General features: G+C 36.6%; 1 pseudogene; it reads left to right on the forward strand.

Moving 5' to 3' along the window:
- The first annotated feature begins 2,886 nt into the window (after positions 1-2,886).
- LOC123246649 lies at positions 2,887-15,326 on the forward strand (annotated as a pseudogene).
- The last annotated feature ends 657 nt before the right edge of the window (positions 15,327-15,983 follow it).

Here is a 15,983-nt window from a genome sequence, read left to right on the forward strand (position 1 = left end):
TTATGAATGACACTATGCTGGATGCAAAGATGAATAGTATTGTGATTTATTCTCAATACTGTACCAGTTTGATTTCTATGTTGTTCTATAACATTGCATTTATATTCAAGCCTTTTCCTCATACCTATGTCCTGACAGACCTAGGAATGCACCTTCTATTCCTTGCCCCAAAGCAGCTTCTAAAATTGGGAAATTAAAAATGAGAATGTATACTACAGCCTGTTCACTAAACAAGACTAGTTTCAGCTAAATCTGTCATGAGGGCATGGCCATGTCCTTGCTTTCCTCATTAGGATAAACAATGAAAGTCAAACTTGACCAGACCTAACTTGCTTTCTCCATCTACATCAGCAAGGATAGTGGAATCCTGTGATTGTCATGAGGGGATCAGGTAAGGGCTGGAAAACAATAGCCCACAATCTCATTAGATACCCCCAATTAGGGATATCTTGGAGTGTCTAGGGAAGGTCTGAATAATGAATTACCCTGGATGAATTTGTCCCTGATTACCAAGAGAAACCAAAGACCACTGATTTATTATCTGCCAGTTAATTAATAAATTGGAACTTTCATCCATTACACTATGTAGTCCTTTCCTTCATGAAGTTTACTTGGACACATAGAGTAAAGGAGGAAATTATTGATGGACAGTGTGGTATAGAAGAGTTTCTACTTCCCTTTGTTGTGGGGTGCTAGAGGTGAGCCTCTGGGGTTCAGGAAGGGTACCTTTTGCAAGAATGCAAGACTCCGAAACTACCTTAAAAATAAAAAGATAAATTTATTAGTTTGGAAGGTAATGTTGAATCTGGCCAGGAGGGCATCATAGGTGGAAGCCTGCCTCCTAGGTGGAACAGCATATATCAGTGATGGGCAACCTTTTGAGCTTGGTTTGTTAAAATTCACCAAAAAAACAAGCATAACTCAGGTGGTGTGTCACTTCGAGAAAAAAATCCTAATTTCACAATATTTGTAGTTTAAATAACAAAAATGTATAATTGTAATATATAACTGTATTTAATAAACCAAAATATGTAAACTAATTATGTGTTGTTTATATATAATTTATATATAACTAATTATAGAATTGTCATCTATACTGCACAGAGTGTCTACACTACACTAGAGCAAATGTTTCATCCTCAGCATGGGGCCCCATATTTCTCTGTGAGCAGCTGCATGCGGCCATGTATCATCGAAAATAACTATGTATGTTGGTGAGGACACACATGTCATAAGTTTGCCATCAGTGGCAGAGATGGAAAGCTGTTCCTTGGGAGGACAGCATGAATGGAAAAGCTGTCCCCTCGATGACATCAATTCTGGGGATTTTATTTTCTTTACAACAGTGGAGATGAGACTCTAAAGCACAGGGTTGAGAGAGGTTTGCCTGAAGGCATAGGGGCGGTCTTGTGATTTAGAGGACAATTTAATGAGATATGTCTCTTTGTCCATCTCAAATCAATGGGACAATCAAAGGAGGGTAAACCTCAAGGTCAGATGTTTTCGGTTTTGAGTCACCAGGGTGTAAGGGAGCAAAGGAATTTTCCTGCTTATAGTTTTCCTGAAACACTTCTATGGTTTTGGGGGTACAATGCCCATGCGACCTTGACTCTTCTATCTCTTTAGTCCTCTTGATTTCTCTCTTCCTTTATAGTGCCAAACTTCTTGCATAAGTGTTCCAAATACAATGTCATCACTGCCTTATACCATCCTCCTATTTTTCTCATTTTCAATTTGTCTTTTGTCCTTACCACTCTACAGCAAAGTGAAGTGAGCAGAACCAGGAGAACATTGTACACAACAATAGCAATATAGTACAAAGATCAACTATTAATGACAGCTATTCTCTGAAAGAAATCTTTTGAGTCATTTCTGAAGGACTAGTGCTGAAAAATATTATCCACCTCCAGAGAAAAAACTATGGAGTCAATGCAGATTGAAGTATATATATATATATATATATATACATATATATATATATGTATATATATATATATTTACTTTATTTTACTTTGTCCAATTTTTCTTTTGCAATACAGCTTATGAACAGTAAGGGGGCTAAGAATGCTAGTGATGGTTGCTCAAAGGAGAAACCCTAACCACAGCTAGATGTGAGTATAAGAATTATTTCCCACACCAGCTGGGCTAAGCCTCCTTTAAAAGTAAAGAGTCTTTGCTAATCACAAGCCTTAGAAACCAGTCCAGGCAGGCATTTGGGTAGGAGTAACCAGGAAGTAGAATATAGGTTCCTGAAACCTTAGGTAGAAATGGCTGTAGCCAGTTAATGATGTTACCAGGATCTGACTACTTCAAACTAGGTATTGTTACTTAAGATAAGATGTTGGCTTTCAAAGATTAGGGGGCAGCTGGGTACCTCAGTGGATTGAGAACTAGGCCTAGAGACAGGAGGTCTTAGGTTCAAATCTGACCTCAGACACTTCCCAGCTGTGTGACCCTGGGCAAGTCACTTGACCCCCATTGCCTACCCTTACCACTCTTCTGCCTTGGAGCCAATACACAGTACTGACTCCAAGACAGAAGGCAAGGGTTTAAAAAACAAAACAAAACAAAGATTATTATAGGCTTTAGGATCAAATTGGGTTTATTTGATATCAAACTGAGGGTAGTTAAGAGGGAGAAGGAAAATGGGTGATGGAACCTTAAATGATCTTGCCTAAGTATTAATTAAATAAATATTGAAATGCAAATTGTTCCCTAAGGTGCAGAGTACAGGACAACATTGGGGGTCTCTTCCCATCTCTGTTGCTGTTGCTGCTGACCCCAGAGGCTATCAAGCCCCTGGGTCAAATGCTGTTGTTTTCCTGAAGTTAGTTGTATGCTCTTGCTTGATATAAAGGTTGTTGGCTATGCCAATAAAGTGTTAATATGGCTAGCAATAAGGTTGTCCCTACCTGCCTGTCTAATCAAACTCCCAAACCTCCCGGGGCCCAGTTTGCCACCACCTCCCTAACCCAAGGAGATGAGAGAAAGAAGAAGAAACCTCAAGGTTTTGTGGACCTCAATGTATACCTTGTCCTTAACTATCACCTTGGCATATCCCCTGGGGTGCTTTGTCAGGTTCTGTGTTCCAAGATGGCAAACTGCTATTTTGTACCTACAGAAAATGGCTGCCCATTTCTGCATATCAAATATGGGAATATGTTTCAAATGATTGCATATGCATAATATACATAAAATTGTTTGCCTTCTCAGGGATGAGAGAAGGGAGTGAAGGAAGAAGAGAATTTGAAGCTCAAAAAAATTTTTAAAGCAAACTCTAAAAATGTTTTTACTTATATTTGAGGGGAAATCTAAAATGATAGGGGAAAATTGCCATAGCCAGGGAATTTCACCAAGTGGCCAGTTTGTAAGTGGTAAACGTTTTCCTGCTAGGCTTAAGTAGTCCTCAAAAAACATAGTTCATATGTTTTTGTCTATATAGCCTTTCCAAATTAATATAAAATACCAGACCTTAGATTCCAATGACATAAATCAAGATTATCCTCATGGCATAATGATGTATAAAAATAAAGTTTTGAAGCAGTTAATTCAAATTCTATCCCTCTCTTACAGATGTAAAAAATGAGGCTCAAAAAAGATTAAGTCACTCAACTAGAGTCATACTATTAGGAAAGAATGTGAACTTGAAATCAGATCACATCATTCCAGTATAAATGTTCAATTATTGCCCCTTACTGATTCTATAGCTAGGATACAGCTAAAATCAATCTCCTTTCTCACCTTTGCAAGTAAATTCAGAAAGTTCACTATAAATAGCATGTGTTGGCTAACAGGGTAAATATTCAAAACCTCCAGGGAAGAATCCAAGAATGTTGAAGGTTATTTGTCATTCCTGATGAAGGGCCTAAACCCCAATGGATTCTGCCTGGGAAAGTCGATATAAAGAGAATAATTATTCTAATTTTCCATTTTACATAAGAATCTATAGCTTCAAATCTGGCCTAAATGACTGTTTGTAACCCATAATAATGAATACAAGATAGATATAGATGTATTTGAGTGTATGCAATAAACACAACCATGAAGCTGTTATGTTAGTATATAGTCTTAATAAAATTCAGTTGGTTATATATGTGTTTACCATTGTACATGTATGTGTATGCATATCTCACTATCACTCTGTCTGTCTATGTTCATCTACCTTCCTGCTTGCCTGCCTGTCTATCTGACTGCCTGCCTTTCTGTCTGTCTACTTATCTCTCTATCTGTATAGAAGTCTATCTGTCTGTCTCTCTATTTATGCTTTTATATTCAAACAGATCCAATGACAATCTTACTATCCACGAGCAAGAATAATGCTCATGGAGGATTATAACCTGCCGACCTTTTCTCACAGAGTACATGTAATGTGCTCCACTTACCTCATTCTGTAAGATGACAGGTCTATTTAACCCCCATGCATGTTTCCCTGACATGCAGTTCAGCAAACATGGAACACACTAAGCACAACAATCCTTTTAATAAATAAAAAAGAATAGTTTAGTTCTGCAAATAGAATCAATACTTCATTGCAAATGTTACTTTATGCAAAAGACTGGAGATTAAACCAAGACTGAAGATTATTATTTCCTGAATTGTAAGAAGGGCATGAAATAATGGGAAAAGTCATGGAGATAAAAGGGACTGGCTTTGATTTCTGGAGGTAATAGTCCATAAGTTAACCTCTCTAAGTCTTGGTTTCCTCATTTATAAAATAGATATACTTGCACTACCTACTTCATAGGGTGTTTGTAAGAAAATTACTTTGTAAACCAAAAAGTAGTATATAAATGTTAGTTACGCTTATTTTTTGGAATTGGGTTATTGTGGTTTTAATCAGTAAAAAATAGGAAAAGAATGAGACTAACTTAAAAACATTTTATGACTAAAACAAACAAAAACTTACTCTGGGCAAACTTTGCTATTAAATAATTCTAGTTAAAAGGTTCTTAATCTAAAGTCCATTAACTTGTTTAAAAGTATTTTATTGCAGTGTTCTACTAGGTTTGGTTTCATTTTTATGTATTTCCTCTTATTTATTTAAAAATATTATTCTGAAAAGATGTTCGTGAGCTTCAGCAGTCTGCAAAATTCTGTTGATGATCCAAAAATTACTAAGAATTCTTACCATGATATATACCATAAAGCTCAAAAGGGATGAAACAAAAACAGTCATGAGTTATAACTACTATCATTTTTACCATAGCTTTGCCATGCTTGTTCAGTCCCTTGGTGCAACACAAAGAGTTCCTTATTCACCATTAAAACTGGGTTTTCACATTTTTGTGGAAGAAAAATAAAGCAAACCTGACAACAGAGTGATACTAGGCACATTTTAGATGTATAGCACACATTGTATTGCTTTAGTTGCAGTAATCCAACTAGGTTAGATCTATCATTCCTAACAAAGATGAGCCCTTCTGGAAAAAATAATCAAGAGTACTTGTTCATCTTAAAAATTTAAGTGTTTAATAAAAGAAAAACAACTGCTTGACCACATGGGTCAATGAGGATATGATTGGGTATGTAGACTCTAAACAATCACCCTAGTGTAAATATAAATAATATGGAAATAGATCTTGATCATTGTTACATGTAAAATGTTGTGGATTTGTGTGTTGGCTATGGAGGGGGGAGAGGAAGAATATGAATCACATAACCATGGAAAATTTTTCATAATTAATCAATAAAATTAAAATTAATTTAAAAAATAAATAAAATTTTCAGTGTTTGGATGAAGATGTTTGAGGCACAGCCTGAGACAATGATGCACTTAAAATTCAGTAAGACTCACTGAACAAATGTTATTAAATATACTTCTTATATAACTCTTGGAGAGGCATGTTAATTGATGAGAAACCAGCAAAGCCACATTGGTCAAATTGTACCAACAACTGCATCCAGAGTATTTTAATTCACTTACTATGGCCTGAAGTTTCCTACCTCTCTGTCATTGCTTCCATTTCTATCAAATTCTATCTGTCATTGAAATCCTAACTCAAATACTACTTAATCCATTAAGTATCTTCTGATTTCTAAGAGATATGTGATTTATCTCCGAATTTTCATAATTCTTTTTTTCTTTCTCTTATGCTTTTTTTCATCTCTTCTATGTTGTTATCATATTTTAATTTTTGGAGTCATTTCTATATCAATTTTATCTTCACTATTATACAGAAAGCTTCTTGAGTCCAAGAAACGTGTTTTAGTTTACTCTGATGCTCCATCAAGAGTTATCACAGTATCTTGTACATTGGACACGCCAATGTTGTTTTGAATTAAATTGTCTAATCTCATTGAATCTGATAATGCAAGTTCTTTTAACTCTGTGTTAATGTCAGAGAGCTAGTTTAAAGTGGATCTAAAAATGCTCATTTTAAACAAAGCCATTGATTATTTAAAATATAGTGCTTCAAATATTTTGTTCAAGGACATTCAGTCATTGCTCAGCCTTCCTTTTCTGAGAGGGCCAATGACATCATGGGATGGTGTCTTCATTTGTACAAGAATTGTATTTAAGTGAGGCAGAGTGTATAAAATTGTGAGACTCCTTCCCTCTTCCAGAGACATCAGTAGAATGACAAGACAAAAGTCAGGGCTACTACTGATAGCTCAGGGTGATCTTTATTTCTTCAATGTCTAAACAAGTACTAAGTGCTCCAAAGTGCCTGCTTCTGCCACCTTCATGGCCATTACAACAAGTTTTTTCATCTGCCTATTCTAGTAAGGAAAGTTTTCACATTCCTGGCATAGACCACCCTCCTCCCCAATTACCAATGGGACTGAGAACTGTTGGTTACCCTCAGACTGGTTTAGCCTACCTGCTGAGAGGTTTTACTAGGGTGTAGCCACTATGCATATTATAGCTTCTTGCAGACATGGAAGAAAGCCGCATAGCAGGTGTACCCCAAAGGAGGAAAATGTATTAGTCTTTCCTGAACACTCCCACACACTCCCATGAGATTCAAAAAATATGTATTGGAAACTAGTATATGTTAGGCAGTTGGGCAAAGAGGGGGAATAGAAAATTCAATCTGAGCTTCCTGGTTAAGATAGCTGCAGAATAAAAAGCAGCTGCTTAACCTCTCCTAACTAAAACATATAGGACTCCTTAAGAAGACACAAAAACAAATCCAAAGGAATGAAGGGACCCCACACAGGGCACAGCATTGGAGGTACATGGAATCAGAGCACTTCCATGCTATAAAGGGGTGAAATAGCTCTCACTAAAATGCGAGCTGAGCAACCCCCTCCCCAATCCCATACCACCTACAGTGCCAAAGCCAGTTCACAAGAGTTAGAGCAAGTTTGGGGCACCCATTAAGTCCTTGGCAGCTACCTGAGGTCACCAGGGCTGCTCCTGAGAGCAGCAAGATTTAAGACACCAAGATGTTAAAGAACACACTGACTTTGAAAACAGACCCTGAGTGCAGACAAAAGTGCGGACATGGACACAAGCTCAGACTCAGATCCGGAGCACAGACGCGTACATTGAGTGGGGACCCAGTGCAGAGGGGTGCATGACTGTGGAAGCAGCTCCCTGAGACTGTTAAAGGACCCTCGGGCAGAGGAACAACTAAGGGGACCACCAGGAGGCTTGAACTTGAGAACAACTAGACCTGAGACCTCAGGAGCCTAAAGAGCGCAGACAGACCCCAAGTGAGAGGATAAACCTGAGAGGACCCAGGACTAACAATGGCAAGCCAGAGACAGGAACCCCAAAAGAGAAAGATCATCAAGAAGAAATCTGTAACACTGGACAACTTTTACAAAGATAAAATCCAGACAAAAGAGCAAACAGCAGAAGAGAACAAATAAGTAATCATATCCAAACCTTCCCAAAAGAATGAAAACTGGCCACAAGCTATTGAAGAGTTCAAATCTGAGATGATGAGAAAGATGGAAGAGATTTGGCAAGAGAAGTGGGAAATAGCTCAAAAGGAAATAAACAGGTTAGAAAACAGAAACTCCCAATTGGAGAAAAATGTCCAAAAATCAAATGAAATGGTAAGCAAATTGGAAACCAAAATCTGGCAAGAAAATAACAGTTTAAATTGTGAAAAAAAATTCACAATTGGAAAGTGAGGCAAGTAAATTGAAGACCAGAAATGACCAGATTGAAAAGGAAAACCAAAAGATTATAGCCGAAAAACCAGTCCCTAATGGCTAGAATTGAGCAATTAGAATCCAATGATCTCTCAAGACAGCAAGAATAAATAAAACAAAGTCAAAAGACTGATAAAATAGAAGTAAACATGAAATACCTCAATGACAAAGTGACAGATCAAGAAAACAGGTTGAGAAGAGACAATCTGAGAATCATTGGTCTTCCTGAAAAAGCAGAAATTAATAGAAATTTAGATTCCATACTAAAAGAAATTATTTAGTAAAATTGCCCTGAAGTTCTACAACAAGAGGGCAATATAGACATTGAAAGGATCCATAGATCACCCTCTACACTAGACCCAGAAAAGACAACCCCCAGAAATATAATAGCCAAATTCAAGAGCTTCCAAGTAGAAGAAAAATTTTAGAAGAAGCCAGAAAGAGACAATTCAGATATCAAGGAGCAGCAATCAGGATCACAGAGGATCTGGCAGCCTCCACACTAAAAGATTGCAAGGCTTGGAATATGATATTCAGAAAGGCAAGAGAATTGGGTCTACAACCAAGGATCACCTACCCATCAAAAGTGACTATATACTTCCAGGGGAAAGTTTGGGCATTCAACAAGATAGACAATTTCCAAGTATTTGCACAGAAACGATCAGGACTAAATGGAAAGTTTGATTGCTCATTGGTAGGACGAGCTAACATAATAAAAATGACCATTCTACCCAAATTAATTTACCTATTTAGCACCATACCTATCAAATTACCAAAAAACTTTTTCACTGAATTAGAAAAAACTATAACAAAGTTCATTTGGAATAACAAAAGATCAAGAATATCAAGGGAAATAATGAAAAAAAATGTGAAGGGAGGGGGCCTAGCAGTACCAGATATTTAACTGTACTATAAAGCAGCAGTCATCAAAATGGCATGGTACTGGCTAAGAGACAGAAGGGAGGATCACTAGAATAGAATTGGGGTAAGTGACATCAGCAAGAAAGGGTATGATAAACCCAAAGAGCCCAACTTTTGGGACAAAAATCCACTATTTGAAAAAAACTGCTGGGAAATTTGGAAAACAATATGGGAGAGATTAGGTTTAGATCAACATCTCACACCCTACACCAAGATAAATTCAGAATGGGTGAATGACTTGAATATAAAGAGGGAAACTATAAATAAGTTAAGTGAACACAAAATAGCATACCTGTCAGATCTCTGGGAAAGGAAAGATTTTAAAACCAAGCAAAAGTTAGAGAAAATTACAAAATGTAAAATAAGTGATTTTGATTATACAAACTAAAAAGCTTTTGTACAAACAAAAACAATGTAGCCAAAATCAGAAGGGAAACAACAAATTGGGAAAAAATCTTTATAACAAAAAACTCTAACAGGGGTCTAATTACTCAAATATACAAGGAGTTATACCAATTGTATAAAAAATCAAGCCATTCCCCAATTGATAAATGGGCAAGAGACATGAATATGCAATTTTTAGATAAAGAAATCAAAAGTATCAATAAGCACCTGAGAAAGTGTTCTATATCTCTAATAATTAGAGAAATGCAAATCAAAATAACTCTGAGGTATCACCTCAAACCTAGCAGATTGGATAAAATGAAAGAAGGGGAGAGTAATGAATGCTGGAGGGGATGTGGCAAAACTGGCATATTAATGCATTGCTGGTGGAGTTGTGAACTGATCCAACCATTCTGGCTGGCAATTTGGAACTATGCTCAAAGGGCTATAAAAGAATGCCAGCCCTTTGATCCAGCCATACCATTGTTGGATTTGTACACCAAAGAGATCATAGATAAACAGACTTGTAAGAAAATATTTATAGCCAAGATTTTTGTGGTGGCAAAAAACTGGAAAATGAGGGTATGTACTTCAATTGGGGAATGGCTAAACAAATTGTGGTACATGCTGGTGATGGAATACTATTGTGCTCAAAGGAATAATAAACTGGAGGAATTCCATGTGAACTGGAAAGACCTCCAGGATTTGATGCAGAGTGAAAGAAGCAGAACCAGAAGAACATTATACACAGAGACCAATACACTGTGGTGAATTAGAATGTAATGGACTTCTGTACTAGCAGCAATGCAATGACCCAGGACAATTCTGATAGACTTATGGATAGGAATGCTACCCACATTCAGAGGAAGAACTATAGGAGTGGAAAGAGAAGAAAAACAACTGCTTGAACCCATGGGTTGAGGAGGACATGGGAGTGTAGACTTGAAACTACCACACCAATGCAACTATCAACAATTTGGAAATAGGTCTTAATCAATGACACATGTTAAAACCAATGGAAATGCGCATCAGCCATGGGGTGGGGGGATGGAGCTTGGGGGGTGAAGGAGAAAATAAGAGCATGAATTATGTAACCATATTAACTTTTCTAAAAAATAAATATTAATAAATGTATATAAAAAAATAAAAATTAAAATTAATCTAATAGTCATAGAATCAGACTTTTAGATCCAGAAGGTCTATTAAGTAACATTTAGTCCAAACCTTCATTTTACAGATGCAGAAACTGAGGTCCATAAAAGTCATGGCACAGATGCTTTGTCATGTAAGGTGTAAGTCAAAAGGCCAGGGTTTGAATGCGGACCCTCTAACTCAAAATCTGATGCTTTCTCTACTGTACCACTTATGGCCATATAGCTATGAAGCAAGAAGTTTGGGGCTTGAACACAGTTCTTCTTACTCAAAGACAGCCATTCATTCTGCTGTATCAGAAGATAGTCCAAGAGAAGGGATAACAGAAGAAGAGAAATAATGAAATATTTTCATAATTTCAATGTTTTCAGTGAATCTTTGTTTTCGGAGGGACTTGTGTCACTGCTTTTCACAGAAGTGTCTTATGCTGAAGCTGGGAATCACAGCTTGTTTCTCATTTGGTTAATTGGTACCTAAACCATTCAAATTATCTTCTGTCAATTCAAGTAACAAGGCAACATGTTTCAATCACTGATCCTTTTCTTGTGAGGAAAATACAATGTAAATTCTAAAGTTCTATTTTATTTTAATATGTTTTATTTTTATTTTAATATATTCTTTAAAATAAAGCTAATAGAAAACATTATTATTCCTTTATTTTTTGCTTTCCTTATATCTTCACTTTCCAGTTAGGAAAATTTGTAGGCAAAATTGGAAATAGGTCAGGATATATATGTATATAACCTTATATGTCTTACATAGACTTGAATCTTCCATTTTAAGGATAAAAAAATTTTCAAGGATATGTGATTTTATTGATGTGAGTTCTTTCTCTACAAATGATAAACATAATTTCTTTATGCCCTATAAGACAGTTTTTGTGAGCTGTGACTAAAAAATTCAGAAACTTCTGGCCAGTCTGGTGATGAACCCTTCTGAATTTAGTTAATCTTAAACTTAGATGACAGGCATATAGTCTTTCACTAGGCCTGAAAAGAAAGCTTTTGCAGTAGAAATTGAAAATTTGTGGAAACTCGGGATTTTTGTTTTCCTTTCCTTATCTTTAGATCCCATAGTTACTTCCATGCTATGAGAGAAGTACATTAGTGTAGTGCCCACAATATTGCAATATTTATGTAGTACTTTAACATTTAAAAATATTTTCAGAAATGGTCTTGAGAATGTACATGTGTTTTCATCCTATATTATTCAGTTCAATCAAAATTTATTAAGGAAGAAGACAGTATATACTAGACACTGGGCTAGTTAAGTAACTTTCTTCTGTCCTTCATGCCTCAGTTGTTGGTTCTTTTTGGCCATATTCCACATCACGTTCATCTATCTCTTCTCTCAATTTATAGTCAATAATTAATAAACACTAATTAAGCACCTATATGTTTACATTGTGCTAAGTGCTAGAGATACAAACAAGAAATAAAAGATAGTCCTTGCTTCAAGGAGCTTATAATCTAATAAGGAAAGATAGATAATACAAAAAAAAAAAAGGAAATTGAAAGGGGTGCAAGGGGGAAAGGCACTGGGCATGGGGGCATAATGTTCCTGGAATGAAAACAAGCAGAGCAGCTGATGGAAAATGAAATTAAGTAGAAAATGCTGAGTTCTCTGTAAAGGGACACTTTGGAAGGAGTTTATGGTCCGCTCTCTAGTCCTCCAATCACAGGGAAGAGACAGACAACTGAGGATGCAAAAGAGGGGTTTAGTAACAAAACTGAATTAATCTCCAAGATCTCTGGTGATGAGCTTATCTTTGGGGGCTATGAGGGGTATGCCATATGATGTTCATAAAATAGAAGCTAAGCATAACAATTTATAGGAAGAGAGTATATGCTCATATAGCCACTATGTTTCTTGAGAGTCAGTGTGTTTTTATTAAATACCAAATCTGCAATCAGAAAAACTTGGACTTCAAATCTTACCTTTACATTGATTTGCTTCATCTATAAAATAGTAGGTAAAAGTACCTAGCCCATGGTATTGTAAGGTTCAATGAGATGTTATGGAACACTTTGTAAGCATCAAGTCTTTTTTATAATTGTCTGGATGACTTCCAAATCATTCATCCAGATCTAGCCTTTCTCCTGAAATCCAGTTTTATTTCACCAACTACCCATTATACATCTTCAGTTGTATTGCCAAGAAGAATTTCTAACCAAACATGGCTGTATATGAGGTTGAGGAAAGGAATAGATTTGCATATAGTGTTAGCCACTGATAGACACTGAAGTAATTGAGCACTCTTGGGTAAATCAATCCCCTCATTGTTCACTCAGCAAGAAGGCCAACATATTTAGTACACTTTTAAAATAAATGGCTTTGTCCTTGGTTTCTTTTCTCTTCCACCTTACAGATTCTATCAAGACTATTTAAACTTTTCCTTAGAGGGGTAAGCTGAGAGGTCTAGTGATTTTTCCTAATGTAGTATATTAACATATGGGAGGTAAATCACAAGTCTTACTTTGAAAAATCAAAGACTGGTCCTCAAAGTCTGGGTTAGCCCTTTTATTTCATATTGCTCCCCTAAGCATAGGTGACCCAATATCATCTCAAATAACCATGTCCAGAGAAAATTTAACTTTACAAAGAAATATTATGAGCATGAGTTTGGGATCATGATTACACAAGGACATCTTGTGAATTCAAGAGGTCGTTGGTCAGAGCTAACTGGTAGTGGAGGAAGTTTCTGTATTGGAGAAAATGACCATTGATGGGGGAAGAATTCAATCTCTGGCAAGACTTGCCATAATATAAGGAATTGGAAAGAATTGATGGGACTGTGCAGAACTATCATGAAATTAATCAGATCTACAAACTACATCAAGTCTTAATGTTTTAAATGTCAATCTCTTGTTAGAGTCGAATACTAGTTATAAATTATGACTACAGCTTTTTTTGATCTTTAATCAATATACCTCTTGAATTTTTCAGTTTGTTTTTGTTTTTAATATGCCTTTTTTTAAAGAGGAAATACAAGCTGCCCTATACCCAGTGTATACTATACATTGAGAACCTCTCCATTCTCCCTTCAGGTAAATTCTAGATGTAAGGCAAAACCTAAGTTTTAAGCAATATGGATATGGGATGATGTTGTAAAATTTAAAAATAAAAAAGTGAAAGGGGTGTAAAAAACTTTGTCTTTCTTTTCAAGCTCCTGATGACCAAGTCCAAATCTTCATGTGGATGGGTCCAAAGTTGAAATGGGCTTTTTAGCAGAATGGGGGATTTTACAGCATCTCAGCCCACTGGGCATAGCAATAGTTACTAAATCTAAAAGAGAACTTATCTTTCCCCTAAATAAATAACACACTTCACTTTTCCCTTTTTCCCATCACTATCTTTCTGGTGATGTAGGTCCATAGACTCCCAATTATAGTTGACTATTGTTCCTCTACCCCCATATACAAATAGTTAACAAACCTTGTCAATTCTTCCTATAAAATCTTTCAGTTATAACTCTTTCCACTCACATGACATTGTACAAGATCAGTAACTTATCAACTTTACCTGACCTTTTGTAGCAACCTTCTAAATGGTCTTTCTACTTCTAGACTCTTTTTTGCCTTATTGGTCCTCCACACAGTTTCCAAAATAATATTTCTAAAGCACAAGTCTGGCCATGTTACTCCCTTGGTGAAGAAAATTCAATGAATAGGAAATATTCAGGCAAAAAAAATGAAAAAATCTACTAGTTATATGTTCTTAGATGACTTGGTAAAATTGACTTCAACTTACTTATTAAAAACAGGAATATTAAGTTATATGGCCTCATCCATCAGACCTTGTGTAATCATGGCCACAGTATCATGATCCAGCTTCATTGGCATGCATGTAGTTCCCCCATTCTGACCCTCCATCTCCTCTCTTTTGGACTGGTTTTTCCCCATGCTAGTTTTTCTTCTTACTTCATCTTTCTCTTCCCCTCCTCACTTTTTTCCTTCTCTTCCATGAAACCTGAAAATAAAGGAGAAGAGAGGAAAGGAGCAGAGAGGAGAGAAGGGGACAGAAGAAGAGAGAAGAGAACAGAAGAAAAGAGGAAAGGAGAGAAGAGAGGGAGGAGAGGAGAGGAAAAGAGAGGAGAGAAGATGACAAAAGAGGAGAGGAGAGGAGAAGAGAGGTACTTAAGTTCAAATTTTTCCCCTCTGTTAATGTCTAATGAAGAACAGGTGTTCATCATTAGAACTTTGGGCACCCCTGCAGTTACTGCCCGAGAGTTTTCTCTACTTTTATCTCCTGTCCACAGTGCCCTAACAGAACTGCAACCTGGATGGTACCAAAGCCACAACCTCCTCCTGTAAAGGGGCTAAGCCTGGGGGTGGGCATAACCAGCAGGTCCCAAGGCAAGAGGTTACAACAGGAATTTATAACCCTAATGATATCTGGAGATAAAGGAATTCCTGCCTTCCCAGAGTCAATCTCTTCAAATGGGTTGGAAACATCCATGGGGCAGCTGGACCTGTGGTACAAGCTCTCTCTGCAGTTCTTCAGTGGCTATATAATGTTCCACGATGAAATTTGTCATACTTTTACCATTTTAATGTGTATATCCAAGACAATATCTCTTTGGATATCTTCAAAGACAAATTGTCAGCTCTGTATGATGTTAGGTCCACCCTATTATCTATTCAGACCCTAGTGGGAGAGGACCATTGAATACACAGACTTCTGAACTTTGGACAAACCCCACAGCCTTTAAAACATGCCTCCTGGAAACCTATATGAAGCAGGTGACTAGCCAAGAGCCCTGACACTGTCTGCTCAATCTCCCTTGACTTCATCTTGTGTGTATGTGTATGTGTATGTAGGTGCCTTTCTCATGACCTGTCTTCTCTCTTCTGTACCTGACTGTATCATGGAGTTTTCCTTTTCTTCTCTTTTTCTTTCTCAAACTCTAGTCCAGCCCTCAACATTAATGTATAAATAAATTCTGTTTTGTTTTAAAAAAAAACTGTGGGTAGCTCGTTGTATATTTGATCCAATAAGTGTCAGTAGGAGTAGAACAAATGTCAGCAGCGGGACTTTGGTAACTGACATACTTCAAAACAAAAACAAAAAAATTCAGTTTAACAAAAAACAATTATACACTTGCTAAATACATAGCTATGGAAATAATGATGAAACAAGTTTCCTGACCTCTAAGTGTTTAGAAACTAGTACAAAAATGTCATGAAAATTGACATCTTAAAAATTGTCTGATAATTGCTAGGGCTAGTCTTGAATGTAGTTTCCAGCCCCAACACCATTCTCTCTCAACCAGGAGATTAGATAGTATGTCCCAAATGGATCCTAAATACCTTCAAATAAGATTCTTATAACTACAATTCTTAGTGATAGGAACATGGGAAATATACCTACATATGTGAGAGAGGAGAGAGAGAGAGAGAGAGAGAGAGAGAGAGAGAGAG

This window comes from Gracilinanus agilis, chromosome 4 (genome assembly GCF_016433145.1).
Source record: "Gracilinanus agilis isolate LMUSP501 chromosome 4, AgileGrace, whole genome shotgun sequence".
NCBI classification, from domain to species: Eukaryota; Metazoa; Chordata; class Mammalia; order Didelphimorphia; family Didelphidae; genus Gracilinanus; species Gracilinanus agilis.